Source organism: Eriocheir sinensis, chromosome 26 (genome assembly GCF_024679095.1).
Source record: "Eriocheir sinensis breed Jianghai 21 chromosome 26, ASM2467909v1, whole genome shotgun sequence".
NCBI classification, from domain to species: Eukaryota; Metazoa; Arthropoda; class Malacostraca; order Decapoda; family Varunidae; genus Eriocheir; species Eriocheir sinensis.
In genome coordinates, this window is record NC_066534.1 from 2,958,654 (window position 1) to 2,967,650 (window position 8,997).

The window sequence follows — 8,997 nt, forward strand, 5'->3', positions numbered from 1 at the left end:
TTCATAAGAACATAAGAACGTAGGAGTCTGCAAGAGGCCGGTTGGCCTGTACAAGGCAGCTCCTGTACACTCAACCCCACCTTACCTCACCATCCATGGCTTTATCTAACCTCTTCTTGAATGTATCTATGGTATTGGCACTCATAACATGGCTCCCAAGCCTGTTCCATTCATCTACCACTCTGTTGGTGAACCAATTCTTGCCTATGTCTTTGTTGAATCTGAATTTGTCTAACTTAAAACCATCGCTAGGCGCCCTACCTGGCTCTTTTACTATCAAAATCTTATTTACACCCTTTTTAATAAAGCCCTTCATCCATTTATAAACTTCGATCAAGTCTCCTCGCAACCTTCGCCTTTCTAGAGAGTGTAGATTTAAATGCTTCAGTCTGTCTTCGTAAGGCAAGTTCCTCACCCCCTGTATCAACTTTGTCATCTTCCTCTGTCCAGATTCTAACATCTTGATATCCATTTTATAGTAAGGGGACCAGAACTGAACTGCATAATCAAGAAGAGGTCTAACTAGTGCTAAGTAAAGTTTGAGGATGACTTCAGCGCTCCTATTGCTTACGCTCCTTGAGATGAAACCAAGTACTCCGCTTGCCCGATTTTTAGCCTGAATGCATTGAGCCCTGGGACGGAGGTCAGCGCTCACTAGGCCTCCTAAGTCTCTCTCACGCCCAGCCCTGTTTAGAGGAGTATCATTTAAGGATTAATAGTGGGAGGGGTTATTCCTACCTACACTCAGAATGCTACACTTCCCGACATTGAATTCCATCTGCCACTTCCCCGCCCAATCATATAGTCTGTCAAGCTCATCCTGGAGAACGCTAGCGTCCCTGTCTGATTGGATTACTGTACCGATCTTGGTATCATCTGCGAACTTACTGACATCACTACTAATTCCTGTGTCCAAGTCATTGGTGTAAATAATAAAAAGCAGAGGACCCAGCACTGACCCTTGTGGGACTCCACTCGTAACACTGCCCCATTCAGATTTTTTACCATTGATTTGCACTTTCTGCTTCCTACCACTAAGCCAAGCCCTTATCCAGTTCAAAACTTGCCTAGTGATGATCACATCCCTCAACTTGTCGTTCTCTTCGCCCTCGTATACCTGAACTCTCTCCGGAATGGTTGTTAGATTTTCCTGCGTGAAAACTGAGAGGAAATAGTCATTCATCATTTGACTCATATCTTCTCCATTCTCAACGAGCTCACCCGTGTTTGTTTTCAACGGTCCAATTCTGTCCCTTGTTTTCGTTCTGTACAATTTGAAGAAGCTCTTGGGATCCCTCTTGGCCTCGTTGGCTACCCTAATCTCATAATTTCTTTTTGCTAGGCGGGTGTTCTTCTTCACCGACCTGGCTAGCTCAACACACCTACCCCTGAGGTGGGTTTCTCCGTTCTTTATTTTCCTATAAATTCCTCTCTTCAAGTCAATCTCATGCCGGAGTCTGCGGGTCATCCATTTGGGGTCGTTATTTTCCTTCCTACGTGCTTGGCAAGGGATATGCTGTCTTTGATCCTCTGCAATTACTCTAACTAAATTATTGTAGGTCATTTCTACATGGTTCCCCTGTCTTTCCGGTTCCAGCCCTGAGATCTGGCCCTCATCCAGCCCTAAGGTTCCCCAATTTACCTCCTCAAGGTGTCTTCTGAGCCCTTCATAATCATCTCTTCTAAAGTCTGGCACCAACACAGGGTTGAGTTCATGGGTCACCGCCCAGTCTAATTTAAACCTAATTTCCTTGTGATCACTGCCACCTAATTCTCCCCCAACATCTAGCTCGCTGATCATATTCTTGTTGTTAGTAAGGACTAAGTCTAAAATGTTGTTACCTCTGGTGGGCTCAGTCACTGTCTGCTTGAGAAAATTATCTTGTATTACTTTCAGAAAATCCTCAGAATCTAGATCACCCACCACGCCTTCCCAGTCTATATTCCTATAGTTAAAATCCCCCATTATGCAGACATTTTTGCTCCTGCTCGCCCTGCCTACCTCTTGCAGTAATATATCAGTGTCCTGCCTGCTAAGGTTGGGTGGCCTGTAAAGAACCCCTAGAATTAGTTTGTCTTTCCCTTTGTGGACGTCCACCCAAACTAATTCTGAGTCGCCATTTGTTTGAATAGAATTGTTAGCGGAACATTTAAGTGTGTCTTTAACATAAAGTGCCACCCCCATTCCTCCCTCCCCTTCTTCCCTTTCTATCTTTGTGAAACATCTGATAACCATCTATTTCATACTCTGACATGAAGTTTTTGTTTGCAGTATCCACCCATGTTTCCGTGATAGCTATAATGTCGAATTTCTCGACACATGCTTTCCCCCTCAGTAGATCTATCTTGTTCCTGAGACTCCTACTGTTAGTGTAGTAAGCCGTTAGACCATCCTTTCTTACATCCTTTCGATTACTCCCGCGCCTCCTAGTCCCAGTCTGCGATGCATAGCCACTGATGTTAGGCCCTCCCCCCTCACCTACTCTAAAAAATCCTGTAGGGTGCTAAGTGATCGCTCGAGGGAGTCTGCGAGAACTTACTCCCCCTGGAGTGACTGGTGCACACCATCCTTGGCATACAAGGTGCCTTTATCGAAGAAGAGGTCCCAATTATCAGGGAAAAGACAACCATTTCGCTTACAGTGGGCCGCCAGCCTGCTGTTTACTGTTAATTATAAACTTTACATTTCTGCCCGGAATCGTGCCAAATCTATTCTCCGACTGACCAAAAATTCTTTCATTAATAGAAAATGCCAAAACCTTGCTTTCTCTAACTTTTCCCGTGACTTCTGGCATCTAGCCAAAAACATCTCCTCCAACTTCACTTCTTCATCTTTCCCTCCACTCCTCAGTCCTGACGGCATCACTGCCGCCTCATCTATCTCTAAGGCTGAACTCTTCTCTCAAACTTTGTCTAAAAACTCCACTCTGGACGATTCTGGGCATATTCCTCCTACTCTTCCCCCCTCTGACTCCTTTATGCCTGTTATAAAGATTCTTCAAAATGATGTTTTCTATGCCCTCTCTGGCCTCAATCCTCAGAAGGTTTATGGACCTGATGGAGTGCCTCCTATTATCCTTAAAAACTGTGCCTCCGTGCTGTCACCCCGCCTGGTCAAACTCTTTCGCCTCTGCCTGTCAACATCTACCTTTCCTTCTTGCTGGAAGTATGCCTTCATACAGCCTGTGCCTAAGAAGGGTGACCGCTCCAATCCCTCAAACTACCGTCCTATAGCTTTACTTTCTTGTCTATCTAAAGCTTTTGAATCAATCCTTAACCGGAAAATTCAAAAGCACCTTTCCACTTCTGACCTTCTATCTGATCGCCAGTATGGGTTCCGCAAGGGACGTTCTACTGGTGATCTCCTAGCCTTCTTAACTGACTCTTGGTCATCCTCTCTTAGCCATTTCGGTGAAACCTATGCTATTGCGCTGGACATATCAAAAGCTTTTGATAGGGTCTGGCACAAATCTTTGCTTTCCAAACTACCCTCCTACGGTTTCTATCCTTCTCTCTGTACCTTTATCTCCAGTTTCCTTTCTGACCGTTCTATTTCTGCCGTGGTAGACGGTCACTGTTCTTCCCCTAAATCTATTAACAGTGGTGTCCCACAGGGTTCTGTCCTATCTCCCACACTTTTTCTGTTGTTCATTGATGATCTTCTTTCCAAAACGAACTGTCCTACCCATTCCTACGCCGATGATTCCACTCTGCATTACTCAACTTATTTTAATAGAAGACCCACCCTACAGGAACTTAACGACTCAAGGCTGGAGGCTGCAGAACGCTTAGCCTCAGGCCTTACTATTATTTCCGATTGGGGCAAGAAGAACCTGGTGTCCTTCAACGCCTCAAAAACACAGTTTCTCCACCTATCCACTCGACACAATCTTCCAAACAACTATCCCCTATTCTTTGACAACACCCAGCTATGACCTTCCTCAACACTAAACATCCTCGATCTATCCTTAACTCAAAATCTCAACTGGAAACTTCATATATCATCTCTTACTAAATCAGCTTCCTCGAGGCTGGGCGTTCTGTACCGTCTCCGCCAGTTCTTCTCCCCTGCACAGTTGCTGTCCATATACAGGGGCCTTGTCCGCCCTCGTATGGAGTATGCATCTCATGTGTGGGGGGCTCCACTCACACAGCTCTTCTTGACAGAGTGGAAGTTAAGGCTCTTCGTCTCATCAGCTCTCCTCCTCATACTGATAGTCTTCTACCTCTTAAATTCCGCCGCAATGTTGCCTCTCTTTCTATCTTCTATCGATATTTCCACGCTGACTGCTCTTCTGAACTTGCTAACTGCATGCCTCCCCCCCTCCCGCGGCCCCGCTGCACTCGACTTTCTACTCATGCTCATCCCTATACTGTCCAAACCCCTTATGCAAGAGTTAACCAGCATCTTCACTCTTTCATCCCTCACGCTGGTAAACTCTGGAACAATCTTCCTTCATCTGTAATTCCTCCTGCCTACGACTTGAACTCTTTCAAGAGGAGGGTATCAGGACATCTCTCCTCCCGTATTTGATCTTGCTTTCGGCCCCCTCTTTTGTTTATTTTTTAGGAGCAGCGAGTAGCGGGCTTTTTTTTATTATAGTTTTCTTTTTTTGTGTGCCCTTGAGCTGCCTCCTTTTTTGTAAAAAAAAAAAAAAAAAAAAGGCTCTGGAAAGCCATCCCTCACCTACCCCCCTCCTCGGCAAAACACCACAAACGGCCGGCACCCCTCCGAAGTTAGCGAACGATTCCCTGAAGCGCCGAAATATCTCTTCGCTTCCCACTCAACCGATATCATTGCCACCGAAACTGCAGAAGACGATAGGCTGAGTACTTTCCCCCGCTAGAATATCCTCAATCCTGTCGGAAATGTGCTGTATACTTGCCCCGGGAAAGCAAACACTTAAGTCTTTTGCCCTTATCCCTTGAACAAAAGTACCTGTCAATGAACCTAACTTGACTGTCGCCCACAACTAAAACCTTCCTCTTAAAAACGGCACCAGGGGGGGAAAGAGGAGCTGAAACAGGGGGAAGGGGCGGAGAGAGGGTGGGAGGGGGGGGAACAGGGCGGGACTGTGCGGGACGGGGAAGAGGGTAGTTACTGAGAAGGGTAACTGCTGTAGCTGAGGAAGGGGTAAAGGAGGAGGAGGAGGAGGAGGGGAGGGAGGCGGAGGAAATGTTGGAGGTAGGGAGAGAAGAGGAGGAGGGAGAGTAGGAGGAGGAAGGGGGGTGAGGCGGGGGGGAGGTGGAGGGAGAGGGGAGGAAGGGAGGGAAGAAGAGGGGGAGGAGGGAAAGGAGGAGGAGGAGGAAGAGGAATGGGAGGAGGAGGGGGAGGCGGGGAGGGAGGCGGAGGAAATGTTAGGGGTAGGGAGAGAAGAGGAGGAGGAGGAGGAGGCGGTGGAGGTAGCGGTAGCAGAGGAGGGGAGAGGTGATGTGATGGAGGGCAAGGGGAGAGAATGCGAGGAAGAGCAGGAAGAGACGGAAGGGGGGAAGAGGTGGAGGAAAGGGAAGAGGGGGGTGATGAATGAGAGTCAGCGGAGGCAGAACGGAAGGGAAGTATGGCGGGTAAGGAGAAAGGAGAAGCGGCTGAAGGAGGTACCCCCGCAAGTAGATGAGCAGGAACACCTGCGACAAGCTGTGACTCTCTCCGCCAAATATTTAATGTCCCGTGTTAACGAGTGGATCGCGGATTCCAGGTGTTTGATTTTTCTTTCATCATGCCCTGCCTTGACGCAGAAACGGCAAGTCTCGCTTACCCCGTATCTTGTCCTAAAGCATTGCGGTGCTTGGCGAAGGCCACAATTATAACAACGTTTCAAATTTGAGGACATATTGGCTGATCTTTCCGGGAGCGTAGTGAATCAAATGGTCCCAGGGGAATACGGCCGGCGAACGGGAGGTGTCTGGTGGCCGGGAAATTTCCATTTAACAAAGAAAATTACAGCCTGAAACAGTATCTAATAGAAACACTTCCTGGAAAATGAATAGGAAAAAAATACGTATAGAACGTTTAGAAGGAGCTTGCGTGCACCACTGTGAAGTTGTAAGATGTATGGGGTTAGTACAGCGAGGGAAAGCAAGTGTGTTAGGGTGAGGGTGATGGAATGTAATGCATCAGAATTAACACTTAGCAGAGCAGAGTGATGGGTAGTAGTAGTTGTTGTTCAGTTACAGCAGCAGCACTACAGCAACAGAATAGCCTCAGGAACCGCTGGGTAGAGGACAAGGAAAGCCAAAGTGCCGAAGCACTGAGAGCAAGCTGACACACGTGTACCCCCGAGGCCGGGGTAGGGCCAACTCATTACCTTTCTCATTCTCATTCACTCATTCTCATTATCATTCTTCCTCATCTCATTCTTCTTCATTCTCATTCTCTCACTCATTCCCATTTTCTCTCCCGATTCTTATTCTTATTCCTTCTCTCTCATTCTGTCATTCTCATTCCCCCTCTCTTTCTCATTCTCATTCTGTTCTTCTCATTCTCTTTCATCTTCACTCTCTCTCAATCGTATTCTCCAATTCTCATTATCTCTCTCATTCTCTTTCTCATTCTCATTTTCTCTCTCATTCTCATTCTCTTTCTCTCTCATTATATTATCTTTCTCATTATCTCTCTCTCATTCTCATTCTTTTCTCACTCATTCTCACTCATTAAATTCTTTCTCATTCTCATTCTCAATAACATTCCCCCTCATTTTCATTCTCTCATTCTCATTCTTATTCTTTCTCATTCTCATTTTCTCTCATTCTCATTCTTTCTTTTTTTATCTCATTCTCATTCTCTCATACTTATTCTTATTCCCTCCCTCATTCTCATTCTCTCTCTCTCTCTCATTCTCATTCTCGCTCATTTTCACTCTCATTAAAATCTCGCTCATTCTCTCATTCTCATCCTCTCTCTCTCTCTCTCTCTCTCTCTCTCTCTCTCTCTCTCTCTCTCTCTCTCTCTCTCTCTCTCTCTCTCTCTCTCTCTCTCTCTCTTGAAAAACTACATAACACTGGTCATTCGCTGAGTGATTGATTTCAGGCTTTTTGTACCTCTCACAATTTATGCATTTCTTTTCAGCCGTGATGCAATCCTTTGATTTATGATCACCAGCACACTTGTAACATTTTGGGGCTTCTCCATTGCTCCTGGCAGTACAGTTGGCCCAGCTGAATATGCCCACCCTACAGGACCGATACCAGACAAACCTAACCAAATTCGCCAAGTCCCTCCTCCACAACCCCCGTCAAAGAGATCTACTCCCAACCCGCCCTCCCTCCCCCCACTAGACCCACAAGACACCACAATATTCTCTTGTCCCGGTCAAAACTCTCACGGACAGATATCGGCTTAGTGCGATACCGACGCTTGTGTGGGTCATTAACACCTCCATGATCATGTGACCCCTCTACCCCAACGTCAGCTGGATGAAGCCGCCTGTCGTCACCGCCTGGAGGGGCTCACATGGCGGACAACCTCGGCCATCATTAGCTCTCCTGCCACCGCGACCCAGGCAGACTACCTCGCCACGCCGCCCTCAACGATATCGTCCGCCGCAGCCTGACCGCAGCCGGAGTACCCGCACTGCTGGAGCCACGCGGACTAGATCGGGGTGACGGGCGAAGACCGGACGGGGTGACAATATACCCATTCAACGGTGGCCGATCCTTGCTATGGGACGTAACATGCACGAACACGTTGCGGAGCACACACATTATGGAGAGCGCCACCAATCCAGGAGCAGCCGCCCGATCGGCAGAACAACAAAAACGACATCGGTACGCCGAACTCGCCCAGCGCTATCGCTTCGAGCCGCTAGCGATAGAGACCATGGGTACCCTGGGCCCCGCATTCGCCAAGCTGCTCCAAGAAATAGGACGCAGGATGACGGAGCTGACGGGAGAGCCGCGTGAGACCTGCTGGCTCCGGCAGAGGAACAGCTTGGCCGTAGTCCGCGGAAACGCGGCTGCCATCAACACGGGTCCTTAGTTCCCACTCCCAACGCAATATACACACGCACGCACCCACACACACATACACTTCTGTCCAAGACATAGGTTGCACGTCACAGCAGTCTGCGGAAAGGCGGGGGCAGCTGCCATCACACTTCGTGATGCCGAAGAAATAAATACTGGTGGAGACGGCAAAAACACACACACACACACACACACACACACACACACACACACACATCACCCTTCCCCACTTCCCCCATTACTCATCACATGAAACTCGTATTGTATTTTAGTGTATGTTCAGGCTTACGGCTGTCTACAAATAAATAAACCATTTAATATTATTATTATTATTATTGTTATTATTATTATTATTATTATTATTATTATTATTATTACACACACAAAAAAAAAACTTATTCAGTGATTTAGGGGGTAATTAAGCCATGAGACCACGGCCTCTAAGGACTAAGGAAAGCTGATCGATTGCTCGTGCCTGTTGTTAATTGTTTCTCCTTGTATGCTGTGCCAAACGGTCATTGGAAGACAATAAATGAATAAGTAGATACAGTTACGTAACCAGCGTCAAAATTTTCTAAACGAAAGGCTGAGCTAAATGAAAAGAAAAAAAGGGACGGAAAACGAAATGCTTAATGAAAAGAAATGGTGCAAAACGAAAGTCCAAAAGCTAAATAAAACGAAAAGAGGGAAGGAAAGCGAAAGGCTAAGACCTAGATGAAAAGAAAAGAGGAATGCAAAAGAAAGGCTAAAAGCTAAATGAAAACAAAAGAAGAGGGGTGCAAAACGAAGGGCTAAAAATTAAATGGAAAAGAAAAAAAATAGAAAACATAACGAAAGGCCAAAAGCTATATGAAAAGAAAAGAGTCACCAGGAGCGCAAAGTGAAAAGTTAAGAGAAATAAAATAAAAAAGAGGGATGCCAACAGCATCTGGTGTTCCCAGGCGGTCACCCATCCAAGTACTATCCAGACCCAACGTCGCTTAACTTCGCTGATCGGACGAGAAACGGTGTTTTCAACGTGGTGTGGCCGTTGAC

The 8,997-nt window shown here is 46.7% G+C and overlaps 1 non-coding gene across 1 annotated transcript; it reads right to left on the minus strand.

Moving 5' to 3' along the window:
* Nucleotides 1–8,878: 8,878 nt before the first annotated feature.
* LOC127003941 (5S ribosomal RNA) lies at nucleotides 8,879–8,997 on the minus strand. The gene has a single exon (XR_007757472.1). It is a non-coding gene; the product is annotated as a 5S ribosomal RNA (ribosomal RNA).